The sequence below is a fragment of the Phacochoerus africanus genome, chromosome 3 (assembly GCF_016906955.1).
Source record: "Phacochoerus africanus isolate WHEZ1 chromosome 3, ROS_Pafr_v1, whole genome shotgun sequence".
NCBI classification, from domain to species: domain Eukaryota; kingdom Metazoa; phylum Chordata; class Mammalia; order Artiodactyla; family Suidae; genus Phacochoerus; species Phacochoerus africanus.
Window position 1 is genome coordinate 108,899,838 of NC_062546.1, and position 21,819 is coordinate 108,921,656.

Sequence of the window (21,819 nt, forward strand, 5' to 3'; positions counted from 1 at the left end):
TAATGGAATATGGTGTCATCCTTCAAGCTGATGTCTGTTGAGTTTACCCAGGTCCTTTTGTGTGACATTCCACAGACATTGTTGGAATTTTTCTGAATTATCTTTGAAAATTCTGAAATACCCATTATGATCTGTTGACAGACACAAAGATAATCTCTGCAAGTGTTGCCATGACTTGCATGAAACACTGAAATAAATGTTATTCCTCTTTAAGGGGGAGGTAGATTGCCAAGGCCTAGCTGCTGGTTTTGGCTTGCCTACACATTGAAATTAAAAGTACCTGCTCCTTTCTCCTGGTATTTCATTGATGAAGTATACATTCTCAAATTTCATTCTCCAATCTCCTTTCTAGCCTTTTTCTCTCTGTCCTCTTTTTTCCCACCCCTCTTTCTCTCCTCACCCCTAGCTCCACTTTCTTCTTCCATATTTCCCCAGCTTGTTCATGTGGTTTCTCTGCATTTATGATCTCTTTTCATCTTTATTTTTATTTTACTTCTTCCATGCCCTTCTTAGTCTTTATTCTCACTTTGTGTCCCTTCTCAGTAACCCTTTCCTCCTTTAAGTAAAAATTACAAATACATTTTTAACAGCTTTAACTGTACTTTGTTAGTCAATATGGCTTGATTAGCAAGAGAGAATATTTTAATAGCACAGAATAAATCATCTTATATGCTTTTGATAGAAACGATACATTTTTGCATCAAATGTGTCTAGAAATAAATTTTGATATTTACTTTTTTCGAATGACATTTAAAATATTTTTAAATGGCATTTGTTTGAAAAGCTACATAGGAAGCTTATATTTCTCGAAATTTGTTTTCAAAGTTTAACAGGAAGCCATATTTCTACAGTACAGTAATACTTATTATTAAGAGGTTTTTAAAGTTATAATGCTTACAAATCTGCAAATTATGTTACTTAATAAAAATACTATTTGCATGACTATATATATTCTATTTAATTTTTAAATAGGTAAGTTACTGCTGCTTTTGTGAAAATGCATTGTATGTTCTACATCTTAAACTTAATATCAAAATATTCAAAAGAGAGGTAAAATATTTTCCTTAGAAAATTTTCCCTCTTGCCCTAAAAAGTCCTTTATTTTTTAATGTTTTTAAAATATAGCCAAGCTTGCTTTTCTTTTGAAATAATTCTTAAGGTTATTACGTAATTGCCTTTTATTTTCAATTTTTTTTCCTTCACTCCCTTCCACACATCCAAAATTATTATTTTCCAAATTATATTGCCACTGGAAATAAATCAGTTTCATCTCACAGCTTGGTTAGCTGCTGCAGGAGAGAGAAAACAGGGTAAACCTAACATTAGAACCACTACTGGGACTAGGGCAGCCTGCATTTTCAATCCCAGGTCATTCGATGTAAGGGAACCATGGACCACTAAGGTGATCTTGGACCCTCAAAAAGATATAGGTGAGATTCAAGTGTCGGCCTCTTTCCCTAGCTCAAGGACTCCCTTAGTTCCCCTCTCCTTTCAGAAGATACTTCCTTTTGTAAACTACCATACTACGTCACTCTAATTCCCACGAGGGAAAATCCACCTCCTATCCAGAGTCTCACTCACATTAACATTCATTTTCTATAACTTCCCCAGCACCCCAATAGTGCAACCCATAGAACACTGTGGGCATGGCCCAAAGTCTATGTTATCTCACACAGAAATGTCCCTTGAGAGCATGGGATGGATGATTTCATTAGGACATCCCAAGGTGAGTTTAGCATGCCAAATCTAACAAAACAATTAAGAATGGGTTTTGTCATTTTGAGTCTTTTACCTTTAAAGTTCTCTCTTCCACTCTGTAGGATAGATCTGCCCTCTCATTTTTCCTAGTATTCCAACCAGTAAAAAATAAATCACACACACACACACACACACACACACACACACATATCACTCAAGGACAAACAATATTAAGGAAAAGAAATATTTACCTGACTAAACAAGATATCCTTAGAAAAATAGTGTAAGAGTGCAGGTCACTACCCCTCTCATAACCTCTAAATTTAGAACTTGCTCAGAGGCCAGTAAGTACATGAAATTTAGAATCCATCAGAGGGCTTTTTAAGTCCACCAAACAGTGTGAATCTTGATGGACCCTATCTACATACAATTAGCTCTCATATCCGCTGATTCTGCCTTTGAGGATTTAACCAACTACTGTACTTCACCGTTTTATATAAGGGACACCATTTTTTATAAGGGAGCATCTGCAGAGTTTGATATCCACAGGAGTCCTGGAACCAACCCCCTGTGAATACAGAGGGATGTCTCTCCATGGTGAAAGCAAGGGCCAAAGATTTAAAACCAACTCTAAAGCCACTAACCTTCCTGTTGAGCAGACATCCAAACTCAAAATCCTAGCTTTAATTACCGAGGAACAAGAGGAAAAAGTCCACCTCAAGGAGTTAAAAGAAGTCAGAGCCCTTGGTTTGTTCTCCAGATCTTATAAGAGAAGGTCTGAGCAAATGGGAGTGCTGAATAAAGGCTGGAGAGAAATAAATCAGGCGTCAAATCAGGTGTTGTGTGGTAGAATGTACAGAGAACTGAAGGTCAGAATTCTAAGTTATTTAATATTATTAGTTCATTCATTTATTCACAGATGTGTATAACTGTGAAACCTCTAAGAGCCAAGTGCTAGGTTCAGTTTCTTTTTAAAATTTTTTCATTAAGGTATAGTTGGTTTACAATGTTCTGTCAATTTCTTTTGTACAGCAAAGTGGCCCAGTTATACATATATATGCATTCTTCTTCTCATATTATCTTCCATCATGTTCCATCACAAGTGACTAGATATAGTTCCCTGTGCTGTACAACAGGACCTCACTGCTTATCCATTCTAAATGTAATAGTTTGCATCTACTAATCCCAAACTCCCAGTTCATTCCACTCCCTACCCCCTTCCCCATGGCAATCACAAGTCTGTTCTCCATGTCTGTGGTCTGTTTCTCTTCTGTAGATGTGTTCATTTATGCCATAGTTTAGATTCCACATATAAGCGATATGTGGTATTTGCGTTTCTCTTTCTGACTTACTTCACTTAGTATGAGAATCTCTAGTTGCATCTATGTTGCTGCAAATGGCATTATTTTGTTCTTTTTTATGACTGAGTAGCATTTCATTCCACATCTTCTTAATCCATTCATCTGTGATGGACATTTAGTTTGTTTCCATGTCTTGGCTATTGTGAATAACGTTGCTATGAACATAGGGGTGCATGTATCTTTTTGAATTGTAGTTTTGTCTGGATGTATGCCCAGGAGTGGGATTTCTCAATCATATGGTAGTTCTACACTTGGTTTTCTGAGGTACCTCCATACTGTTTTCCGCAGTGATTGTACTGATTTACATTCCCACCAACAGTGCAAGAGGGTTCCCTTTTCTCCACACCCTCTCCAGCATTTGTTAATTGTAGACTTTTAATGATAGCCATTCTGACCAGTGCGAGGTGGTACCTCATTGTTATTTTGATTTCCATTTCTCTAGTAATCCTAGATTCAGCTTCTAACTCCTCTCATTGACTATGGGACCTTGGGTAAATGGTTAAGCTTTCAGAGATTCACTTTTCTCATTTCTATAATCAGAAAAAAATGCCTGGTCTTCTTGCTAACCTTATGGTGAGGTTATAGTGAGATGTTTGTGGAAGCATTTGTAACCACATGGCACTGTCTTGAGAATAAATGTAAGGAGTTCCTGTCATGGCTAAATGGTTAATGACTCTGACTAGGAACCATGAGGTTGCAGGTTCGATCCCTGGCCTCACTCAGTGGGTTAAACCGGACCCGGCATTGCCGTGAGCTGTGATGTAGGTAGCAGATGCAGCTCAGATCCTGAGTTGATGTGGCTCTGGAGTAGGCCGGTGGCTACAGTTCCGATTCAACCCCTAGCCTGGGAACTTCCATATGCCATGGGAGCAGCCCAAGAAATGGTAATAAAAAAGAAAGAAAGAAAGAAATGTAAGTTATTCTCTTTTGATGTTCCCATAAGAATGGGAAAGAAGGAAGCAGTTCAAGGGTGGAGTATTTAGTTTAGCACTTCATATGCACCAGGCAAGCTTAGCAAATATATCATCTCATTATTTCTAACATAAACAATATAAAGTTGCTACTGTAATCACAACCCCTGTTTTATAGGTGACAGACTGAAACTAAGAAAGACCTTAAAACTAATGAAGCTGCGCATGGTAGTATAGTTTCAGAACACTGAAGGCTACTAAATTATACACTTAAAAACAGTCAACACAGTAAATTTTATGGCAGGTGTATTTTACCAAAATAAAAAGGAATAAATAATCAAGTAAGGAAGCCAGCAACCTAAGCCAGAGAGTTTGTAAATACATTAGTCATTGAGATCACTGAGACATAGACATCATTTTAGACTGTGAGGGTGGGGGTATTTTGGAAACAAATGAAAGTTTTATCTACATAAAAGAAATATATCTAAGACTATTTTCTGATTTCAATCAAAGTAATTTGCTGTATTTTAACTTAAATTTTTGAGATGCCAAACTCGAATTATTCATGAAATTCTTGAAATTGTATTTGGTTGTATATATTTAAACCATGTTCTAGGAAAACATAAGTGATCCTATAACATTTGCAATCTAATCGCAACTCATTTTATAATGGCAATCTCAACACACGTTTGTTAATTTTGTTAATTATATCACTGTCATTGACTTTCTCAGCTCACTTTCACTTTTGGTGAAGAGATACTTATGACATTTAGTGTTTAATGTCATTAGCTTTTTTTCTGACTAAAGATGGGAATATTGTTCATCAATTTTGTGTCTAACAGGAGTAAGTGCAGGATACGGATGTACCTGTTGACTATATAAGTGCTGAAAAATCATGATTGTGAAAAAATAACTGCAATCTGAAAGGGAACATGAGTAGTCTGGGAAAAAATGGTCCAGAAGGGTTAAGGGGAGGTACTTTGGCAGATTTCTTTGCCCAGCGTGCTGTAATATCTCTTTCCAAAACATATTGGCAAACTACACTGAACAATCTTGATAAGAGAGATTTAATTAAAACGCTGTAAAGAATAAGATCTTTGCCTCCGTGCTATAGAAGGTTTTGTCAAAAGAATTGTATTATAAACCTAGCAGGACTTTTTAAATGTTTTATTCACTTTTAGCCATCCCACTGATGATGGTTAGAAGTATAACAGGACCAGTCGGTTCTTAATAAGGGCTTTTAAAAATCACAGCATGTTCTTCCGTCCCTCGGGACAGGATGAATGTGACATCAGGGACACAAATATCATTACCTTGATAAATTACTGACGGCATAATGATTATGGAAATCGTCATCGACTGATCATCAGTCACAATTTATTTCAAATCAATGTCTGCAATTTGTAGCCGGGATGAAGTTTTATCAAAACCCCCTCTGGTGTAGTTCAGCTCTTCCCAGCTAACTTCCTCCTTAGAGCATGACAGCTTTGTCATGCATCATCTGCCACTCATGAATGGAGCCACTCACTGGTTCCATGGCCTCAAGCAACCCAAATTAGTCAGTATGTTGGGCGACCTCACGCTCGTAGACACGCTTGTTCAGAAAAGCAGTTTCATTTAAGAACCAGCAAATGTGCCAAACTACAAACTATAGAATCCCTCCCTAGACACAGAGTTTCCTTCCCCCCCACTTTCCAATTGGCAGTAAATGGTAATGTTTGACTTTACTATGCTGTTAAATTGAAAATAAATTGTCGCAGAATCGTGACATAATAGGCATTTACATCTTTAAAACAATCTCCGTAACAGGAAACATAATTTGCATGCCTTTGTCTGAGCCGGTAGTGTTGCAGTATTCTTTTTGCAGTATATTTAACGTTTCAAGTAATTTTAAGTCAGTGGGGCCCAATGAATCAGTCCCTGGGATATTATTAGATAGTTTTCTCTAACTTTTAGGGTAAGTCATCATTCACCAAGGATTGCAAGATGGGCCAATGGAAGTAGGCTGATGTAAAATTTAATGTTTAACTTGTCATTGTGTATTATTACACTTCATGCTTTCTTTATGTTTTAAAGAAAGCTTGGTAGTAGTAGTAGTATTACTCCTTAACTTTATAGATTTGCTTTCAAAATATTGCACGTAGTGAAACACTTAAGAGAAGTTTTCTGGTAAAGATAAGTTCACTTGTTCAGATTTAAACATGATATGTACTTCTCTAGACTTACGTAGCAATTCTCAAAAACCCAAGACAGAGCAGGTAAAATTGATAATCAATAATATTAATGATTGATCATTTATTAAACATTAGTTATGATTCATACATCCTGCTAAATGTTATTTTTTGGTAACTCTCACAAGAACCATCCAGATTTGCTTTGCCTCATCTTTCAAATGAGGAAAGTGAATCATAAGTACCTGAGGTCATGGGGTTACAGTGTGTAGGAGAGCGACTTTACTATGTAAATCTCTTTGGAATGTGAAGAGTATTTAAGATACAGACTCTTGTTAAGTTTTGCTTTTGGAATCTATATGTGACTGGCATTTATGGAGTGCCTACTCTATAAATATTTGTATATTAATTGCTATAGAGAAAGAAAAAGAGAGGATGAGAAGAGGAGAAAGGAAGGAAGGGGAGAGAGACAGACACACAGATGGACATTACCCCAGAACTTAAGGAATTTATAATTATTCCTGCCTCGGCTTTCTCCTTCCTCTCAAAGAACATGCATTTCCAAAGGGAAATGAGGACATCGGACAGCTCTTTCATGAGCATCAACAGTTTGCCAATACCTATACCTCTGAAATATGGTTGAGTACCATCCCTGACTTCATTTGCTAACCCTCCTCTTCTAGGTGTCTGTCCCACTTTTGCACCATATGTTTTATGACTTTATTCTTGCCTTTCCTACTCCCTTCAGTATCTCATGAGTGAGTATATGTTGTTAATCCAACCTCTATAGTGGACTACATGTAAATATTTCCTTTCCCACCCATTCTATCCATTCTCCATGCCCTACACATTGGGGATAATTGCCAAGCCATTTCTGACAAATGTATGAGTGACCCCATCTGTACGATGTGATTGTTCTTCTAGCTGAAACTTCTGTGATGCCTCTCCCACTGCAAGATGAGGTCTGGGTGACAGTTCCACCAGATTGTCTGGGGATGGCTACTCTTCCTGGACAGATGGGCCTATTGACTTCCTCTGGTGTCTTTATCTTGGATCTAAGCCTTGCTCTGTGTACCTGCCAGAGCAGGCTAGCACTCAGCAACAAGAATGGTGACGTGGGTGTTTGTGGCACCACTGTCAGCACTGGACAGAGTAGGTAGCAGCATCATATTGGTAAGATGGACAGACTTGGGTTTCAGAGCTAGTTCTGTCACTGGCTAGCTATGTAACTTTAGGCAAATTCATTCACTTGACAAATATTTTTGACAACATGCATCAAGCAGTTTTCGGATTATGACAGTGCTACTGTTGTCAAAACAGACAAGATCACCAGCTGAATGGTATTTATTTCCAGTGGAAGGAGATAGACATTAGTAAGTATACAACTAAATAAATAAGATTATTTCAGATACAAGTAGGGGCTGTTTTTTAATAGGGCGATGTGATAGAGAAGATGGTGAGGAAGGGTAGCCACTGATTTAGACATGATTATGAGAAACACTTTATTGAGGACAGATATTTGAAAATGATTGTAAGAAACCTGCTAGGAAAAGATCAAGGGCAGAGCGTTTGGGTTGGAGAAACAGTGAGTGCAAAGAGGAGCAGAAGGGAGAATAGGGCAGATGGAGCATGTGAGTGAAGGAGGGGTAGTGGAAGTTGAACACTAGACGTTATATGTCATGGAAAGAAATGGGCTTCTACTCAGGTGTGATGTGGAAATCACAGGCAGGATAGAAGCAGAGGAATGACAGGGTCTAACTTTCGCTCGAGAAATATGTCTCTGTCTGCTGGGACAAGACTGGATGTCAGGATGAGAAAAGTAGAAGCTGTGGACCCAGGTAGTTACAATCAGAGTCCTCTCCTTAAGCCAAGCCATCACACCAGAACTGGACCCAGTTATTCTGAATGCATCCTATATTGAGCTACTTTTGCCTGTTGAAAACATTTAGAAATTTTACTATTATTTGCATTCTTTAGAATGACTTAATTTTGCCATACATTGTAATAGGCAATAGATTTAGATTTTTTTCATAAAGACAACCCAAATACTTTGAAATATTAATGTGCTTTATTTTCTGTCTTACTCCCACTTTGCAGAGGTTATAGAGAAATTTGGGGAGGGATGCATCTGGTTTTTGGTAATAAACCAGCTATTTCTAAATGACCCTGGGAGAAAAATCAGACCCCGGGCTAATGCTTTGTATATTGTAGTAACAATTGTTCTATCAGTCAGTAACTTTTTATCCAGTGCCTCCATACTGTGCAAGATAACAGTGCTGAGAATGGTGGGAGATACGTGGGACAGACAATGAAGTGTGAAACGTACACCTGCTTGCACGGAGCTTGCAATCTCACACAGAGCCAGGATGCATTTGTGCAACAGGTAGACTTACCCGGCAACGTATGCTATGATCCAAAGCAGTACTGCAGGATGAGTCTGAGCAAAGCCAGTACATGGATGAAGAGAACACCCCAGGCAGTGAACAGCTTGAAGAAATAACAGGAAAAGAAGAGAGCAGATAGTCTTTTCAAAGGCATTGCGTAGACCGGAGCAGAGCATTCACATGGGCCACTGTGCTATAAGCGAAGAGTGGGAAATGAAGCAAGAAAAGAAAATTGGAACCAGATTGTAGAGGGGCGTAAAACCTGGCTCAGGAATGTGGACTCTGTACTATTGGGACTGAGCAGCTATCGAAGGATTTTGAGCAAAGGAGTGACATGATGAAAGGGTATTTGGGAAGATTAATCTGACAGCAGTGTGCAGAAGACAGGTCGGAGAAGAATCTGGAAGCAGCTGCTATATGTGGTCTGCTATTGAGTGGCATTTTGGTTTCCTTGGTTCTGGGCTTTCAAAGTCAAATAATTTTATCAGTATGTCACAAATCCCCCTCATTTCTGCTTGGACATATGAACTCTGATAATGTGGCTAGTTTTCGTCCCGAAGTGTTCTTTCTATATAATTAAAATGAATATTCCCCTTCTTGAAAAATTATTTGCCCTTTTCTCCATTCTTCTCTTGATTAATAGGGACAAGCTAAACAAAAACTGACAAGGAAATAGCAAAAGAGTAGGAAATAATGAAAACAAGCGAATGTTTTGCTAAGGAAATGTTTATTACCGTGGTTCTCATCATTATGAGTTAATTACAGGCTCTCAGCAAATATCCCATTGTGAACTCAGAGGTGCAATATGTTTTATTTGAAAAAGTGAAATAGTGATTTCCTTCCCAGTATTCAGTTGCATTTCCTGCTATTTTAAGACTACTCGGTGGTACCAATGTACTTTGACAACCAATTATCCCAGCATGCCTGTGCCATGTATTTTAACTATAATGCTTTTTAAAAGCTTGAATTGCAAAAACAGAATTCTATCTTAATTGATCAGATGTGCATCTAGAGTTGTCTGAACACAATTTGTGTGATATCTGAGTAACCCAACTGACTTACAGGAGCAGGGAGAAAACAAAGCAAAACAAACAGATAAAAAACACCCATCAGAATAAGACATGCTTCCTTTGAGGGTCCTATTTATAATTTTTTTTCTCCAGACTTTCTTTTCTCTGACATCTTCACTCTTGAGGAAGGATGACATGTGGGCCCTGAGTACTGGCCAAAAAATAAAATGCACCAGAGACCATCTCTAGGTCCTCATTTCCTGAGGAAAGCAGAGATGTGACTGTTACAGGCACTATAAACCTCCAGCTTGGCCCCCATCATCTTATGCTGGCAAACTCGATTCAAAGAATGGTGTGATACCTACTCTACAAGCAAAAGGCGACTTTCCAGAGTAAGAATTCTTCATTTTAATGTTGCCCTACTGCCTGTTAACTACAATTCATTGTTTAAAAGCTGATGTCTGTGATTGATTCAGGCACGGGGCCATTGTTTAATTTACTTTGATTTGATTTTTTTTTTCTCTCTACTCTCTCAATTGGCTTCTCTGGAGGAGGCAAGTCAGACAGTAGTTACTGCTTTGGAAAGAAAAGATAAGCTGAGCACTTTGGAATGCATTTTTCTAACACTCCTTTGCCAAGTGTTACATGACTGTATCAAATTTCTTTAGACTTTGATAATGAGAAACAGACAATTCCATGGAAAATACAACCAAGAGATTTGCAGTAATAGAAGATTTCAGAAATACACATGGTTCTAAATGGCCCTAAGATTATGTGCTTTAGAATTCTGAATCTTTTATTTTTTTCCATGTTTGAGTAGGCACTATGGTTGATTATCAGGTTGAGGAAGGGCAGAGGGCCTGCCTGCTGATTATAAATGTGCATGTGTGTAAAATTTTCACACATAATATAATATTTCAAAGTTATTTTTATGGAGGCTCAGGGGTCCCAGAACTTAAACAAAACTGCTGATCATTGGCTCCAAGAAATACTTAGAAGGAATCATAGGGTTTTTTTCCGGGGGGAGGGTTGGGTTTTTTTTTCTTTTTTTTTAACATCACATGGAGTCATTTGCAGACTTTTAGGCTACAGATCACATAATGTTTATTTATTCAGCTGGCTTTGGAGATTTAAGCAATATTTGGAGACACACAAGCCTTTTCCTTGCTTAATAAAAAGTATACTCCAAGGTATAGCTACAGCATTTTTATATACAAAAGGCTCTCACAAGCAAAGGGTGATATTGACAAAAATATAATTTTGAAATTAAAAAGAAACTAAACCAGCTCAGAAAAAAATTCATCAGGCATCATCTTTCTTAAAAAAAAATTATCAGACCTTATGTCCCCTGTGCTCTAATACTTGAAAATACATTAATATATTTCACACAGTCCCTGTAAACCATGCTTGCTTCTTTCTACTCTGATCACCGACAACAAACAAGGCCTGGTTCACTGTCTAAGAATAATCATTTAACAGAAGACATGTAATTTTGTTGGTATTATTAGAAGAGATTTATGTCACAGAGTCAACGCATTCTTGTCTATGAAAGAAAGTGGAATAAATATTTCATAGCTGTGGCTTTTGAGGAACATTCTTCCTTTCAATCTTGAGGCACTCTTTCAACAGCGATGCCAATCAGAAGTCTTTAACAGATGTAAAATGCATCTTGCCTACTTGTCTTTGAAAAATATAAGAATCTCAGGATGCACCTGAAATATTCATTATGTGGACAATATTCCAGGCAAGGCTGAAACTTGCTGAGTATTTCAGTCACTACTTATTTACTCAGGTTTTTCTTTCTTTTTCCCTCCCCCTCCCCATATCCCTAATACTTCCTAAGTCTATCACTTGTCAAAATGTCTTTATCATAAACCTAGATGACTAAATCTATTGATAACATTTAATACTACAAAGTCTTATTTGGTTAGCTTAACAACAGTCGAATAGAAGAACTTACTTTGTGCTATGAATCCTTTTTCTTTTTTTTTTTAACTGACAAATTTCCATTTTATTTTATTACAATTCAGTGGATTTGGCTTTAGAAATTTAAGTGTCTTACATCAAGCTTTGTTTCAAACATTTTTTTCCTCTTTGTTACTTCTATTGGTTACCTCTACTTAAATGAAACCATACTAGAAGATGTAATAATCAATGCTTATTGTTAATCCATTCACTTACTCTGTTTTAATTTGAAAATACACGACTTTACATTTGAATGGATACCTTAGAGTTTCAAAGTAGTTTCATGTGTAGTAACTGATATAATTCTATCATTTTTTTTTGAGGTACTTGATGATACAAACACTAATGGACTAATGGTGATGATTTTCTAGCTCAAAGTTGTTTCTTCACTTCTAGACACAGTGGTAATTATGGTACAGTGATTAATTGTCCCCCGTCTTATCTCTCACTGTTATAGAATCATATATCCAGCGTCTTTACAATTTGACACTGGAGTGCCTCTGACTACAGCACACAGCATGTATTTCCTTATCCCATTCACCTTGGCCATATGGCTATATCTGACCAGTAAAATGTTAGACAGTGTGAGGCAAATAGAAGCTTTAGATATGCATGGGTGTTTGAGTTAGGCTTCAGAGCAGATGCTGACTCATAGACACTGAAAAACTTATGGTCTCTGGAGCAGAGAGTTTGGGGAGGTGGGGGATGTGCTTGGGTTATGGGATGGAAATCCTGTGAAATTGGATTGATATGATCATTATACAACTACAGATGTAATAAATTCATTTGAGTAATAAAAATAAAAATTTAAAAAAAAACAAAACTTGGTTAACACATTCAAATTAAAAAAAAAAAAAAAGAAGAAGAATCAGAAGAAGCATCAAGAATCTAGTCTGGGTGGATTCTGACCAGCTCCTCTGTTAGCATTTTTTGATGCAGTAAATGTTCAGAGCAAATAATACCCAAATCTTATGGCTTACAAAAACCGTAAGTTTTCATGTTATCTGCTTAGTGGGTAGGTCAAAATTGGCTCTAGACTATGAGTCAGTCAGGATTCTTCTCCACATATCTCATTCCAGGACTAGAAACAAGAATATGCTCTTTTTTTTGTCTTTATTTGCCTTTTTAGGGCCACCTTCATGGCATGTGAAGGTTCCCACACTAAAGGTTGAATCCGAGCTATAGCTGCTGGCCTATGCCACAGGCATAGCAACATGGGATCCGAGTCAGGTCTGCGACCTACACCACAGCACATGGCAATGCCGGATCCTTAACCCACTGAGCAATGCCAGGGGTTTGACCTGTGTCCTGATGGATGCTAGTAAGATTTGTTTCCACTGAACCATGATAGGAACTCCCAAGAATATGCTCTTCTTATGAATCCTTTTTCTTTACTTCTATTTCTCCTCTCTTTTTCTTTTCATCCACCTGCCCCTATCAGTCAAATAAAGCAATGATTTTATTTTGAAATCAGCCTTTCTACAAGTTTCTCTGTTAACATCCGATTAGTAGATAGGAATTTCATGGTCAGGGATATAGACTAATTTGTATAATTTTACCAATGTGATTTTCTTTATACACTGTTTTGAGTGTTTATGAAACACATGCCCACAAATTGAATTCATGACCCACTCTTCTGATCCATATACACCTCTTCAATGTTGATTTATTTTTTGGGCGGTGAAAATTATTACATTGTGTGCTGATGTTTAAGATGTTTTTAATTTTAAAAATGACACTATTTGATAAGATGTTTAAAAGCAGAATCCTTTAAAAGTGTTTCTTAGAGGAGTTCCTGCCATGGAAGAGTGGATTAAAAGTCTGACTGCAGCAGTTTGGGTCACTGTGGAGGTGTGGATTCGTGTAATGGGTTAAAGGATTCAGCATTGCCACAGCTGCATTGTAGGTCAGCAGCTGTAGCTCAGATTTGGTTCCCGGCCTGGGAACTTCCATATGCCTTGGTTATGGGGGGGCGGGGGGGAAAGAGTTCCTTAGAGAGAAAGTAGATATTTAACTCAGCTTTAAAAGGAAAAGGGCAATAGCCTTTAGTTACACTAACTCCCTTGCATGCACACACTCTTCTACAAATATTAGACTGGAAATAATTACATGTTAAAGAGCCTAGGATCACAGAAAACCACAAACTAATACCATTTTACCATATACCACTATATTTCTCTGTTTTTTTTCTTCATAGGCCACACCCACGGCATATAGAAATTCCCAGGCCAGAGATCCAATCCAAGCCAAACCTGCAACCTACACCACAGCTGTGGCAATACCGGATCCTTAACCCACTGTGCCACAGTGAGAACTCCAATATACTGCTATATTTCTTATGAAGTCCAGTAAAACATTTAAATTTCCAATAAGTCATTTCAGTTTGTCAGATGATGCACTAAAAATATTTTCAGTTTCCCTTTTCCATCTATTTTTACCAATATCAGTATTTTATTTTTCTCACCCCAAAAATGAAACATTTTTTCAGGCCGTATGATGTTCCAGTCATTGTAGCAGACAGCTAGCTTTTTTTTTTTTTTTTGTCTTTTTTAGGGCTGCGCCCACCACATATGGAAGTTCCCAGGCTAGGGGTCGAATCAGAGCTGCAGCTGCCAGCGTGTGCCACAGCCATAGCAACTCAGGATCTGAGCCACATCTGTGACCTACACCACAGCTCACAGCAGTGCCAGATCCTTAACCCACTGAGCGAGGCCAGGGATCAAACTTGTGTCCTCATGGATACTAGTTCGGTTTGTTACCACTGAAGACAATGCTAACTCCCTCTTTTATTATTGTTACTTGATTATTTTGTTGACTGCATAACCATATCCAGTTTGGAGTAATAGATCTTTCCAGAGGAGCAAAATATATTAAACATCAAATGATTTATTTTGTTTGTAAAATAGTGTATCCCATAAGAAGTAAAGACTGTCTCAGTTCCCAGTGAAGTTATCAGTGGGGATAAGTACAGGTACAAACAATAGAAATCTAACTCAGACATTAAGAAGAATGTTCATGTGAATAATATGGTTCCAAAATATGAAAAATGTTAGTAAGTTTCCAAAATTTTTATAAAATACTATATAGCTGTATTTATTGGATGATTTGTATACATTCTCACCTAGATGACTTTCAGAAAGATACTACCTTAATGCTAGTTTCATACTTTAAGAACCTGAAAAGAATGGAGGTCAGAAAAAAATTAACAGTTCTGCTAAATATATTAATTTCACCAATGCAAAGATGAATTAGAGCCCTTCTATGGCAGTATTTGTTCCTTCGTTTGATTCTTTTTAGCTGAACATTCATACTTCTTCAAGGAACTCTAAGCAATGCATTTTTAACAAAATCGCAATGACTCTGTTGCTTTCACGAAGATTTATTAATACTGACTACTAAATAAAAATGTCAAAGACATAGTAAATATCATGCATAAAAGGCATAAAGAAACACTGCATTGGTTTGAGGACAAATAGGAAATGTAATTTACATTCCGAGTAGAAAATGAATTTCTAGTAATGTTAGGCAAAAACAAATTATGGGCAAAAAAGTGAATGGTTCTCATGATACTTGGATAAAGAGGCGAAATTGAAACAAATTTGGATTCCCTGTGATTTACAAACAAGGCTGACCCCGGGCGAGACTGGCAAGTGACTCCCTGTCCTTGACATCGTTCCTTGGGTACACAGCACCCCCAAACCTTTCTCCTGGATCCAGGCATCTATGAGTACCTGGCCATGGATGAGATGAGAACTCACTTTAGATCATTGCTCATGAAGCTGCTTTTTCCTTCCTGACTTCCATTCTTTAATGGCAGCGGTGCTCAAACATTTTGATTGTGGTTCACTTAAAGAATTTTCCCTCTCAATCTATTTCTACTTTCCAGAAGAGAAAAGACCCCATGATAAAAATAAATGCTTGGGGAGGAATAAAATAACAACCGTATACAACCAACACAGCAATTACACAACAAACAAAATGGCGAACAATTATAAAATCTAATAGTAATGTTACAAACACATTAATGCATACACATTTTCTGCAACCAAGACCAATTCAAAACAGCAGTAATAACCATGTGCCTTTCCCCATATTAAGGAGTTTTTTCAATTTCCACATGAACGTGAATAGCAGGAGCATTGCAAGGCTCCCCAGCATTGAGTGGCAGTCAGATGTCTTTGTGAAATACAGATTTAGAGTTCTCAGTTAATTCTGGTAACATGCTAATATTAGTTTATGAATAGTACCTTCTAGCAACTCAGCAAATACTAGTGAGTATCCATTAACCTCTAGAAATTGCATATTATTCAACTGTAAGAGTCAAAGATGAGTTTTCTGTCCATCGGGCTAAACTTTGAAGTTCCACAGAAGTCCATAGGACATGCTTTGAGCTGTAGGGCACCAGCAAAGCTCACTGATAATGAGCTGATAGGTTCTGAGGCTGTTTCCAGATAGAAATTACATTTTCACCCTTGTTCTTTTGGGTGCTAATAACTCTAAAGTTGAAAACTCCAGGCTCGAAGGAAGGAAGAAAGGAAGGAAGGAAAGTAGGGAGGGACGGAAGAGGGAGGGAGGAAGGGAAAGACAATTGTATCTCAGTAAGCCCTGACTGACCCCGCAAAAAACATCTTATAGTCAGGCCCTCATTAAGTCACCAGAGCAGGGAACTACTTAGCAGCAATGTAGTCAGTGGTCAAATCAGCTGAGGTATGGATCAGAGTTAAATAAAATTGGGGGAGAGGGAGTTGGGTAGGATGAGGACATATCAGGTGGGACTTGAGGTGATGGGTAAGCTGCTCTTCTGGTTTGAAGATTGAGATCAGAGAGCCCTAATATTCCAATGGGGAGGCTCAGTGTTCAGAAATCCCCTAACTGGAAGACTTTCTGTGATTAAGTGGCTCCTACCCATTGAAGTCATTGTTTTCCAGAGGACTTCCCCTTTTCCCAGGACTTTGAATTAGTAATGTCTCACGGTGGGCTACCTCTTCCATCGATTGTTTCCCCCATGTGTTCTGCAGCCAGTCAATTATATGACTCAGGCCTCCTATGGCATCCACTTGTCTGAACATGTTAAACCATCTGTGCAAAGTCATTTAAAGTGTCTTCTAATGTGAAATCACTATTTTTGTCCCATTTTAATTTCCAATTACACTATTCAACCACTACCAGGATTTTTATACGCATTTTCAGCCTTTTGTGGTGCTTAAACATAAGAAAATGATTTCATCAACTTCACCTGAGCAATAAGATAGCATGTGTTGATTGTTGACTAACAATCTGCTGTTTGGAGATCTCTTGGAACAAGGGTTTTAAATCTTACTAGCTATTGTCAGTCGTTAATTGTTATTCTGTTGATTAATCTTTCAAGGAAAGGTTTGTCCTGGGCCATTTAGATGGTTTTTTCAGGGATTCCAAGGACCAATGGGGATGTGATTGCTGGTTATTTTTTCTTTCCTCCTTTTCTTTCCTCTTGTTTGTGATTCTCATTGATGATGGTGGTGGTTCTAAAAGAGACAAGCCGGCAGGAAGACAGAAAATGCACTTTTTGTTATGGGTTTTAGACACTAGGTTTCCTGATAAAAATTCTAGTCCAGCTGACCCTAAATGCTCATTGTATTTGATCGTGGACACCCTGACAGTACCGTTATCCACATGTCCACACAGACGATGATAAAAATGTGGGGTTGGAGCCTTGCTAAAGCACTTTGCTCATTGATAAAATTGGCAGTGACCTTAATCAGTGACTCTCTAAGCTTTTTAGCAGTGACAGAAATAACCCTCTTTTCCACTCTGTTTCCATTGTACCCTTTTTCCCTCTGATCTTCAGACACAGTACATGTCCCTAGGTCTGTTGAGCTTTACTGGACACTTCACTCTTATTCCATATGTATTATGATTTTTATCAGAATCCTCCCAAATATATATTTAAGGAGACGATTTGAGAAACCTCAAAATGTAGAGAAATATGTGTCTATACACATAGACATTCAGCAGTGTAAGGCCATTTCAGATGACCAGTTACCACTGTTTATAAACCTGAGCAGAATATGAATTGCTCTGTGATATACTATATCCATTTTCTTTACATCCCTAGATTTTTGTTATTTTCTAAATATTTGCAGGAAGTATCAAATTACTGAAAGCTGAAAATAGTTTTTGCAAGAGCGAAGTTAATAGTAAATGATTATTTTAATTCATTTGATATTTGGAAACCATAATCTTGATTGCATGGCTAAACTCAGTAGAACCCTTAAGTAATTACTCTCCATAAATTAACATGCTATCACTCCCTTCTGCAATTTTCAAGAAATCAAGACTGTTAAGTGTAAACTATAGCTAAATCACCCAAGTCACCATCAATCTAGAAGTTTCTAACACACTCATGATGAACTATATGGTGACCAGCTACGTGTTCTCTAACTCATAATTAGGGATGGACTGAACAATGATCTCTGCTCTCAAGTTATTGACCTTATATAGAGGTGCCTTGGGTTGTTATGTCGGCATAGAATGACACATTGAAAAATCCTATAAGTTTGAAAGAATGAGAAGTCACAAACTATGTATTTACAGTACATAACTTTAGGAAGGATTTTTTTAAAATGACTTGTTCTAATCTATGATGCCCAGGAGAGTCCTGAATAATTGTCAGATATTCAAGACCCCTCAGATAGAGAGGCTGCTTCTCAGGAAAAAGAACCTAATTCACCAGTGACATTAAGTGCTATGAATACTTAAGTAAAAAATTACTATATTCTCTGAAATACATAATTATAAGCAATGAAGGATAGCTGTTATCACTATATCAAGGCTAAGCAATTACAATCAAAAGCTATTGTGTTTATCTGGATATTGGCAGGCCTCTTAACTAATAATACATTATTATGGCATTTGATTAATAAAAATAAGTTGAAATTTTTAATGGAAATCACCATTAATATTAAAATGTATGTATTGGTATATCCAGAGGTTATAGCAACTATAAACAGTAAAATCTCCTTCAGACATGGTTGGCCAACACTATTTCTGATGAGGCTGGCCATTAATTATAAAGAACAAAATAAATGATACCCTTTGGGCATAATAATGGAATCTCAGTAAGAAAGGAGACAGGACAGAGGTAACAGAGTGGTACTCTATAGGTTATGAAAAGTTACATGCACAGCTACAGATAAGAATTCTTATTTTGAAGAGGCAGCATGATCTGATAGAGAAACATGTTCCTCAGAGTCAACAAAATTGAGCTTCAAATCACCTCCCTCATACAGGGTGATTTGCAAAATATTTAACACCTGGTATGTGCACAAGCACAAATACAGAAGCTGGATGTAAACACTGGTGCTGATATTCACATGTAATGGCAGAATATCAGCTCAGCCCCATCACCCCGTGAATTCTGTCATCACCTTTGCACCTAACCAAGTCAACAAACAAGTAACCACTTTTCTATTACCCCTGATTGAACTTCAAAGCTTTTCACTCTTGAGCACAGCCTCTTCCATAAAACTTCTCTTACTTGTCTTTCCCCAAACTCTTTTGAGCCTCCTTCCTCCTCTCTGACCACTTCCTGCTTGCTTCTTCCTTTCCTTCTAAGCGTGAGTCTGACCCTATCCCTCTCTCTTTTCTTTTTTAACTCAATGAATTTTATTATATTTATAGTTGTACAATGATCATAACAACCCAGTTTTACAGCATTTCCATCCCAAATGCCCAGCCCAGCCCTCCCGCACAACATGTCTCCTTTGGAAACCATAAGGTTTTCAAAGTCTGTGAGTTAGTATCTCTTCTGCAAAGAAGTTCATTGTATCCTTTTTAGATTCCACATATAAAGTATAGCATACGATGTTTGTGTCTCACTGTCTAACCTCACTTAGCATGAGAATATCTAAGTCCATCCATGTTGCTGTAAATGCCACTATTACATTCCTTTTTATGACTAAGTAATATTCCATTGTGTATATATGCCACATCTCCTTTATCCACTCTCTGTCAATAGACATTTAGGTTGCTTCCATGTCTTGGCTATTGTATGTAGTGCTGCAGTGAACATTGGAGTACACATATCTTTTTCCCTCCCTCTTTATATTCTACACCCTCCCTTGTCAGTGTCATCTGATGCCATTGCTTTAATTATCATGGCTCTAAGACTCAAACTTTTTTACCTCTGACCCTTGAACCAGACTGGCTCCTCTGCTACAGATTCCCAAAGAAATGTCTGCTCTTCATCACACGTTATGATAATCCTTTGGCTTGTTTTGTCCTGGTAAACAGGGAGCTTCAGGAGGGCTGAGCTCCTGACTTTCTTATTCACTGCCGAGTCCCTGGGTCTAGCATAGTACTGGGAACATTGCAAGTGACTCCACTTCTAGCCTGCAAGTTTCACCCAAATTCCAAATCCTCTGAGAATGCTCTCCAATGAAATGAAAATGCGTTCAGCTACCTCCTCCAATTTTCCCACTATATTCGAAGTTGGTACCTTGGTCATTTGCCCTATTTATCTGGATTTCCTTCCCCACACATTCCTCTGTGTTTCAGCTCCTGCCCACCATCTATAAGAAATCACACTCTTCCTACAACCTAACCTGAAGTCCTATCTCTTACATAAAGCTTCACACAGTCATCCTGTTAGATGTAGCCTGCTTCCTGATTCCCATAACATTTTGGGGGAATGTACCTCTTTTGTGGTACTCACCAGTTTGGGATGTTTATTTTACTTCTTTATTTGGGTGATTTCCTTAAGGAAAATATTATGCATTATACATTCTCTATCTCCTGTGCCATCTGGTATATGCAAAGATACTTAGCAATTGCTGGTTATAGGAAGGGTTAAGTGAAGGTTATCATTTTGTAATTAGATAAATACATTATAGTGAACACATACAGTTAGAGTAAATTAAATACCTTAGAGTAAGACCAATTTTTCCATTTGTACTCTTTCTCCAGGCTTGTACCACAACCAATACCTTTACTTGACAACTCTAACAAAACTACCACAAAACTAGGGAGAACACAGCTTTTTGATAAGTAGCATGTACATTTTCAAATCTGATGGTCATCAAAAAGCTAATATTTATGCCTCCATTTTGTTTCCAGCCCTATTCCCTATTTTTTCCATATCCTGGTATTTTTCTTGGAGATTAGAGGGAACTGATAGAGAAAAGTTTTTGAGAAAATGCTTATTTCTCATAGACATTAGCATAAAACCTTTCAATTTTGACACAGTGCTGAGGTGATTCCCTATATTTCTGGAGCGAATTAATACTTTTGTGTACATTTGATTGAACATAGTGTGCAGAAAATCATCCAAGTTATAAGTGCACAGCTTGGTGAATTTTCCCTGAGTGAGCACATCCATATTATCAGCACTCAAGACACAGAGTATCACCAGTCACCCTAATAAATCCCCCAACCCTTGTGTCCCATCTAGTCACCCTCCCCATCACCCTCTTTCACTCCATCAGTGTTCATTAAAGCCATGACCTCTAACGCTAAAAACTGATTTCCTACTTTCAAATTGTACATGAATGGAGGGACTATCTTTTTAAATGGCTTAAAAAATAAAGACAAACTTGAAAAAACTGAGCAAGAAAACCAAGTAATTTTCTATTTATGTAACAGCTGTTTCGCCAGACGACTTGACAGCTAATTGGAGTCATATTGCTTTTATTCTTAAACCCAGCAAATATCACCTGTTTTAATTGGGGGTCATTGCTGATTTAAGCATTCTAGTTGGATTTTTTTCTCATATTGGTGCTTAATAAATTATAGCCTGCTCAAGATCAGGAAAGGTATTCATCATGTCAAATGTTTCCAGCAACTGTCTTTTATAATTAGAGCAAAAGATTTTCTTTTAGCATTGACTGATTAAATTGGTAATTAACAGAGGATGAAGATTTTGCATGGTTTCTCAAAGGAACCAAGGAAATAGATAGAGGTACACTTAGATCAACTGAAGGCTTAATAATACATTTGTTAAAGGCTTTATTGTATTTAGCATAATAAATGAGAAATGGGATCACATTTATTTATTTCAAGACAGATAACTGCCTTTCCAGCTCTCTATTCTAGAGAAGGCCTTAAGAAGAGTCTCCTAACCTCTGTTAATTTTTAGGCATCTTCCAAAGAAATAGCAATTAAGCCCTAACATTTCAAATGCTCTCTTCATGATTCAGATAGTATCTTATTGATTGAGACCCTGGAGAGAAAGACATCACCTTTCTACCAATCCTCAACTTCCAAAATAATTGTCGCTGCCCAAATCCTTTTATACTACTAGTAAATGTTATGACTTCTCAGCCTGCTTTATTAATTTCATTTTA